The sequence below is a fragment of the Odocoileus virginianus genome, chromosome 4 (assembly GCF_023699985.2).
Source record: "Odocoileus virginianus isolate 20LAN1187 ecotype Illinois chromosome 4, Ovbor_1.2, whole genome shotgun sequence".
NCBI classification, from domain to species: Eukaryota; Metazoa; Chordata; class Mammalia; order Artiodactyla; family Cervidae; genus Odocoileus; species Odocoileus virginianus.
In genome coordinates this window covers 87,127,623-87,135,844 of record NC_069677.1, presented here as the reverse complement: position 1 = coordinate 87,135,844, position 8,222 = coordinate 87,127,623, and the positions used below count along the sequence as shown (strand labels likewise).

Genomic DNA, 8,222 nt, shown 5'->3' with positions numbered 1-8,222 from the left:
GAATACTGGAGTGGGTTGCCATTTCCTCCTCCAGGTTACACCGCCCAGGCCTCTGTAAATGGGGAGAAAAGGATGGACTGACCGTTCTCCAGGTTTCTGCCCAGCAGCAGATCATATGAAATATCTTCTTTTCAAAACGGGCTACCTCCCGCTGACCACTAGGTGGGACACCAGCTTGCCAGTTGCTGAGTAAAGAAACGGTGCACAGAGCACTCCGGAAACAAGCCTCTGTTTCTGCGGAGAAGACCACCGTCAGAGGGCTGTTCATGGAACAGTTTCACTGGGCACTTTCCAAGTTTGGAAGTGGCACCCCTTTGAATTGCCGCTGATGGCACTTCTTAAAGAGTGCAGTGAGTAATATGTTGCTAATTTGCACACATTTAAACATACATTCAATTCACTGAAGTTGTCTTTGGTCCGTAATTGTTTTTTTCTAGTTTAACTGTGGTTGGGAGAGGAATAAAAACAAACAAACAGAAAGTAGCATTTCTTTGGTATCAATTACATGCCAGGAAGCAAATGACAACTTTGTCTCCTGTGACCTTCAGGCGTGTCCTTGAAGGAGGAGCATCATTTCACATTGGCAGAGGAGAAAGCAAAGACTCTGAGTTGTTAGGGGCCTCATCCAGCATCCTACACGTGAGCAGCAGATGGAAGACTTGAAACCACCTCTCACTTCCAACAAAACTTGCCCTCTTCCTGTCGTACGCCCTACTCAGGATGCCTTCGGAGTGAAAGAGAGAGAGAGAAGGTGACAGAGAGAGAGAGGATGCAGAGAACATATTGAGTATAATTTAAACACTTGTAGGCACAGCCATAAAGGAATAGATTATAAGATAACAGACAAAAAGTCAGTCACCTCCAAGTTCTGCCTGAACCAAGATCCCAAAATAAAATGAAAAATATTGTAGCTTCTTCTTTCCACAAAATGAGATTTTAAAGGCGTGAAACATCGAGGGAGCCATTTCTATATATCTAGAGGGAAAAGAAGGCCCTGGTATGGTCTTTTGAGGGGCTTCCCTGGTAGCTCAGATGGTAAAGAATCCACCTGCAATACAGAAGACCCAGATTCGACCCCTGGGTCAGGAAGATCCCCTGGAGAAGGCCACCCACTCCAGTATTCTCGCCTGGAGAATCCCATGGACAGAGGAGCCTGGTGGGCTGCAGTCCATGGGGTCACAAAGAGTCGGACAAAACTGTGCGACTAAGCATGCACACATGGTCTTTTGACTCCAGATGTCAGATTCTTACAAGTGTGTGCATTTCTGTGTGTGAGAGAGAGAGAGAGAGAGAGATGGAGAGTGGGGAGGGCTGCCATAGCAAAGTAAGAGGCTTAAAACAGAGGTTTATTCTCAGTTCTGGAGGCCAGAAGTTTGAGATCAAGGTGTCCGCATCGTTGGTCTCCTCTGAAGTCCTCTCTCCGTGGCTCGTAGATGGCCACCTTCTCCCTGCGTCTTCACATGGCCCCTCCGGACTTCTCTGTGTCTGAATGTCCTCTTCTAGTAAGGACACCAGTCCTGTTGGATTAGGGCCCATTCATATAACCTTATTTAAGCTGAATGACCCCTTTAAAGACCTTGTCTCCAAGTGCAGTCACATTCTGAGGCATGCGGGGTAGGATGTCAATAGGTATTAATCTAGGGGACACACAGTTCAGCTCATGGCAGAGAAAAGACAAGGCATGAAGGAATCAGGTCAGAGTTTGTGGGATTCTATGAAAAGTCATAGATGGTGACATGGCCTTGTTTAGCCATCAAACTGGGACAGAATCATCCTGTCTAGAAATATCCCAGTCGACAGGCATCAGACGTAAGTCTTCAGTAGACTTTTTTTTTTTTAACTTCTAGAATCGTCTCAAAATAATTATGACAATATTCTGGGGAGATTTCTTGAGCTTCCCTGGTAGCTCAGATGGCAAAGTGTCTGTCTCCAATGCTGGAGACCCAGGTTCGATCCCTGGGTAGGGAAGGTATCCTGGAGAAGGAAATGGCCACTCCACTCCAGTACTCTTGCCTGGAAAATTCCATGGATGGAGGAGCCTGGTAGGCTACAGACCATGGGGTCGCGAAGTGTTGAACACGAGCGAGTGACTTCACTTTCAATTATTCTGGGGAGATTATGAGGCATAAAGTTTTCATCTCTCAAAACTCTCCCATCAAATCAGACCAAGCAACGACTGTATCAAAATCAGAGACTTTTTGGGGTTCTCCTGGTGGCTCAGCAGTAAAGAATCCGCCTGCCAGTGCAGAGACATGAGTCGATCCCCGATCCAGGAAGATCCCACATGCTTAGAGCAACTAAGCCCGTGTGCCATGGCTTATTGAGCCAATGATTCAGAGCCCAGTGGCTGAGCTCACATGCGGCAACTACTGAAGCCCGTGTGCCGTGCTCACTTCGGCAGCACATATACTAAAATTGGAACGATATGGAGAAGATTAGCATGGCCCCTGCGCAAGGATGACACGCAAATTTGTGAAGCGTTCCATATTTTTACACTTTCTAACACCATACACAAAAATAAACTCAAAATGGATTAAAGATCTAAATATAAGACCAGAAACTATAAAACTCCTAGAGGAGAACATAGGCAAAACACTCTCTGACATAAATCACAGCAGGATCCTCTATGACCCACCTCCCAGAATACTGGAAATAAAAGCAAAAATAAACAAATAGGACCTAATGAAACTTAAAAGCTTTTGCACAACATAGGAAACTATAAGCAAGGTGAAAAGACAGTCTTCAGAATGGGCGAAAATAATAGCAAATGAAGCAACAGACAAGGGATTAATCTCAAAAATATACAAGCAACTCCTCCAGCTCAACTGCAGAAAAATAAATGACCCAATCAAAAAATGGGCCAAAGAACTAAACAGACATTTCTCCAAAGAAGACATACAGATGGCTAACAAACACATGATAAGATGCTCAACATCACTCATTATCAGAGAAATGCAAATCAAAACCACAATGAGGTACCATTACACGCCAGTCAGGATGGCTGCTATCTGAAAGTCTACAAGCAATAAATGCTGGAGAGGGTGTGGAGAAAAGGGAACCCTCTTACACTGTTGGTGGGAATGCAAACTAGTACAGCCACTACGGAGAAGAGTGTGGAGATTTCTTAAAAAACCGGAAATAGAACTGCCATACAACCCAGCAATCCCACTCCTGGGCATACACACCAAGGAAGCCAGATCTGAAAGAGACACATGCACCCAATGTTCATCGCAGCACTGCTTATAATTACCAGGACATGGAAGCAACCTAGATGCCCATCAGCAGACGAATGGATAAGGAAGCTGTGGTACATATACACCATGGAATATTACTCAGCCGTTAAAAAGAATTCATTTGAATCAGTTCTAATGAGATGGATGAAACTGGAGCCCATTATACAGAGTGAAGTAAGCCAGAAAGATAAAGACCAATACAGTATACTAATGCATATATATGGAATTTAAAAAGATGGTAACGATAACCCTATATGCAAAACAGAAAAAGAGACACAGATGTACAGAACAGACTTTTGGACTCTATGGGAGAAGGCAAGGGTGGGATATTGTGAGAGAATAGCATTGAAACAAGTATACTATCAAGGGTGAAACAAAGCACCAGCCCAGGTTGGATGCATGAGACAAGTGCTTGGGGCTGGTGCACTGGGAAGACCCAGAGGGATGGGATGGGGAGGGAGGCGGGAGGGGGGATCGGGATGGGGAATACATGTAAATCCATGGCTGATTCATGTCAATGTATGGCAAAAACCACTACAATATTGTAAAGTAATTAGCCTCCAACTAATAAAAATAAATGGGGGGAAAAAAATGAAGCCCATGTGCCCTAGAGCTCATGCTCTGCAATTAGAGAGCGGCCCCTGCTTGCCACAACTAGAGAAAAGCCAGAGCAGCAGCAAAGATACAATGCATTCAAAAATAAGTCAGTAATTTTTTAAAAAATCAGAGAACTTGAACTTTAAAAACAAAATAAGTGAGAAGGTACGGTGGCATTAGTGAAGTTACTCAGGTGTGTCCGACTCTTTGCAACCCCGTGGACTATAACCTATCAGAGGAACCTGGTATGGGATTTTCCAGGCAAGAGTACTGGAGTGGGTTGTCATTCCCTTCTCCAGGGGATCTTCCCAACCCAGGGATTGAACCCGGGTCTCCCCCTTTGCAGGCAGATGCTTTACCATCTGAGCCACAGGGAAGCCACGGTGGCATTAGTGGTAAAGAATCTACCTGCCAATGCAGGAGACGCAAGAAACGCAGGTTTGATCCCTGCATCCGGAAGATCCCCTAGAGTAGGAAATGGCATCCCACTCCAATACTCTGGCTGGGAAATTCCATGGGCAGAGGAACTGGGTGGGCTACAGTCCAGGAGGCCACAAAGAATCACGCGTGACTGAGTGACTAAGCCATACACACACACGCGCGCACACACACACACATGCATCCCACTGAATTTGGCAAAATGAGCCTATGGGGTAAATCAAAACAGCCACAAGACCCATGTGGTTGTAGACCTATGTGAGAGGAGAGGAAGGGACTCCAACAGCACGGAGAACAGAAAAGCCACAACAGTGCTCGCCTGTATTCACAGAAAGCACACAGTCCAGGCTGAGAATGGTAGCACCCAGTTCACCAGGGGCCACAAAGGGACCATGACACACCGTTCTGACCAGGAAGAACAGTCTAGAAGCCCTCAGAAATAGTGCAGGGAAGTTTCCTCTCAAGACAAACTCCACACAGAGGAAATAGGAGCGAAGGATGCTGAAAACAGAGATGGTGCAGGAACAAAGTGGGGGAGGGGATCAGAACCTCAGATCTCTGAAAACATAATGTTTTCTGTCACTTGGCAAAAGCATCAGAAGAGGGAGTGCTAGAGCAGGAAGCTACAAAACCTATGTCAAAGTACCCCTCACTCCCAGAAACAGAAAAACTCATTTCACTTGAAGGCAAAACACAAAACGCGATAGAAGAGGATTGTGACCAATTCTAACATAACAGTTACTGTAAGGGGAAGGAACAGAATACTGTCCCTACAATGAGAGCAAAACAGAAACCTGTGCTGCACAATGCAGATGAAATGTAACCTAATATTTTAAATGAGGCAAAAGGAACTAAGCAAATGATAGATGCTATTATAGCGTAACTTAGGAACTTTCCCGGCAGTGCAGGGGTTAGGACTCGGCTTTCTCGGCAGTGGCCCAGTTTCAATCCCTGGTCATGGAACTGAGATCCCTTAAGTTGCACAATGTGGCCAAAAAACAAAAGTATAACTTAAATCATAACTAGAAACATTTAGAAATAAAAGGTTTGAAAGGACAGGTGACAGAATAGGATTAGAAGTACAAGGAAATTTTTTCAGAAAAAAATAAATTAGAACAGACATAAAGAGCAATAAACAAAACCAAAAAAATGGCTTAAAAGAAACAAAATACAAAAGAGCTCTTTGTGACCCCACGGACTATCCAGTCCATGGAATTCTCCAGGCCAGAATACTGGAGTGGGTAGCCTTTCCCTTCTCCAGGGGATCTTCCCAGCCCAGGGATCCAACCCAGGTCTCCCACATTGCAGGTGGATTCTTTACCAGCTGAGCCACAAGGGAAGCCCTATAAAAGAGCAGATTTTACCAAATCAAAAATGAAATGAAGAGATTCCACTTCTGGTTAAGATGGAAGAGATCACTGAAGACCACCACCACAGCACAGGAATGAGAAAGTACTGGATAAGCTTAAAACTGTTTGTTTTTTGATGCCAATGAAGAGTTGTAGATTCAAAGACATCCAAATAAACCAAAATTCAGAGAAGGATGGGCCCTTCTTCCATTACTGGGGTCAGAATGGGAGAAAAGCAAGTCTGCTGTGGGTAGAGAAGAACTGGGGGCATAAGAAGAAACTAATGCTTACCAGCTGACTTGTAGGCCTGAATCTGGTCTGCCAGCTGTCTGCCAGCTCTCTCCCATGGAATCTTTCTGAGTCAATAGTGGCCAGGAAGATAACACAGGAAACAAAGAGAAATTTTGTGGAATCAGATCTCACAGCCCTTCTGGAACAAGGATGAAGGTATTTGAAAATAGAGGTGAATTAAATGAACTAGAGGTACAAGTTCAGTCCCAATTTGGCTCAGCTAATGATTGCATTGAACAAACCAGATCCTAGTCCAAGATATTTGATTCACAAAAGAGCACGCACTTCTTGGGAACAAATTGTAATTTCCATCAGTTTTCACTGCTCTATTATACTCAAATTGCAGAAGTCAATTAAAAAAAAAAAACCTAAAGGACATATGAATCATCTAGGAAACATGACCCATAAATAAAAGAAAAAATAGTCAATAAAAACAGACCCAGGGATGACCCAGAACTGTCATAGGCAAATAAAGACTTTAAATGTATTAATGTATGTGTTAACATATTTGGAGTGAAGTATGGGCAAAATTGGTTAAAACATAAGGAACTTTATCAGAAAAATGAAATGAGAAACTACTCTAGTGCAGAAATTATTTCCAGGAATACTCTTCCCGCCCACTGTTCCAGTTCACTTGTCTTGGTGACACAGATATCACAATATATTTGCCTTGAACATCTCATTTCTTTAATCTCACAGGTAAAAAAAAAAACTGCTTTCATAAGAGAGTTGTTAACTTCTCTGATATTTTGCAATAATACATGTTTTCTTTATCAGCTTCAGTGTTTGAGCACTTTAAGCACACATTATCAACTGGATTTTTCTTTGAAGAGTCTAATCGCAGAGGGATGTTATTAGAAATTTGTTCTAGCCTTGTAACTTGGATATAACAATATTATAAGTACTCTAATATATGCTTTTAAAGATCAAAGTGAGAAACCCAAATTCAACAGGAATGCAAAAAGAATTATTCAAAATAAGTTGATAAAATTTAAATATGCCAGTTTAACTGCAATGGGAAAATATGCCTTGAAAAGTTTCAATAAAACAAGGGAGAAATTATAGACTCCTATGGAGATATATTAGAAAGCATCTTTTTGACAGTTCAGTTCAGTTGCTAGAATTTATTAAAGCACTGAGAGAAAAAACACATCAACATTAATAAAATATTTTAAAAGCAATAAAGATAAGAAATGAATAACAGAAATAATTCTGCTATTGCAAAGAGAATGTTGTTGAAAAATTTTAGATGATTAGTTTAGCAGTCAATCATTAAGACAAGGAAATAAATTTCTAATAGAAATAATAGTTTCTTGAATGATTTGGTATCCAATTAATAACGAGAAATGAACCATAGGATCACATTGAAATAAGATTTCAATTTTTGTTTCTGTGACACTGATAGTGATAAAGATAATGTAAAACTCCCAACATGCCACTACAAAAAGGACATTGAATAGTCAGTCACAAGAAAACTTGAAATGCCTTGCAATCTTAAAGCTCACAAGTGAAAGAAACTCAGTAGAGATGGTCCCAATTTTAACAACAATCCTAAAACTTAACATGACATTACCAATAGTAAGTTGTGAGGTTATAACTAACCAAGTAATTAATCTATGATAAATTGTCAATAGCAAATATTGATTACAAATGCCAGAGGAAGGATTGAATGATCAATGCATTCTGTCTCTTCAGGGTGGATATAGAGAAAAGGGAACCTTCCTACACTGTCCATGGGAATATAAGTTGGTAAAACCACTATGGAGAACAGTGTGGAGGTTCCTTGAAGAACTAAAAATAGAGCTACCAGTGATTCCACTCCTGGGCAGATAATCCAGAGAAAAATGGGGTTCACAAAAGTACATGCACCCCAATGTTTATAGCAGCACTATTGACAATAGCCAAGACATGGAAGCAACCTAAATGCCCACTGACAGATGAATGGACAAAGATGATCTGGTACTTTTATGCAATGCAATATTACTCAACCACAAAAAGGATGAAATAATGCCATCTGAAGCAACACGGATGGACCTGAAAATTATTATACTAACTGAAATAAATCAGAGAAAGACAAATATCATGACATCCTTTATATGTGAAACCAAAAAAAAAAAAATTATACAAATGAACTTATTTACAAAATGGAAACACACTCACAGAGAACGAACTTATGGTTAACCAATGAGGGGTAGGGGGGTGAAGGGATAGGTTGAGAGTTTGGGATTGACATGTACACACTGCTGTATTTAAAGACAGAAAGCCAACAAGGACCCACTGTATAGCTCAAAATCCTGTAATAACCTAAGTGGGA

At 41.7% G+C, this 8,222-nt stretch overlaps 1 non-coding gene across 1 annotated transcript; it reads left to right on the top strand.

Moving 5' to 3' along the window:
* Positions 1-2,385: 2,385 nt before the first annotated feature.
* On the top strand, positions 2,386-2,492 carry LOC139034968 (U6 spliceosomal RNA). The gene has a single exon (XR_011487529.1). It is a non-coding gene; the product is annotated as a U6 spliceosomal RNA (small nuclear RNA).
* The last annotated feature ends 5,730 nt before the right edge of the window (positions 2,493-8,222 follow it).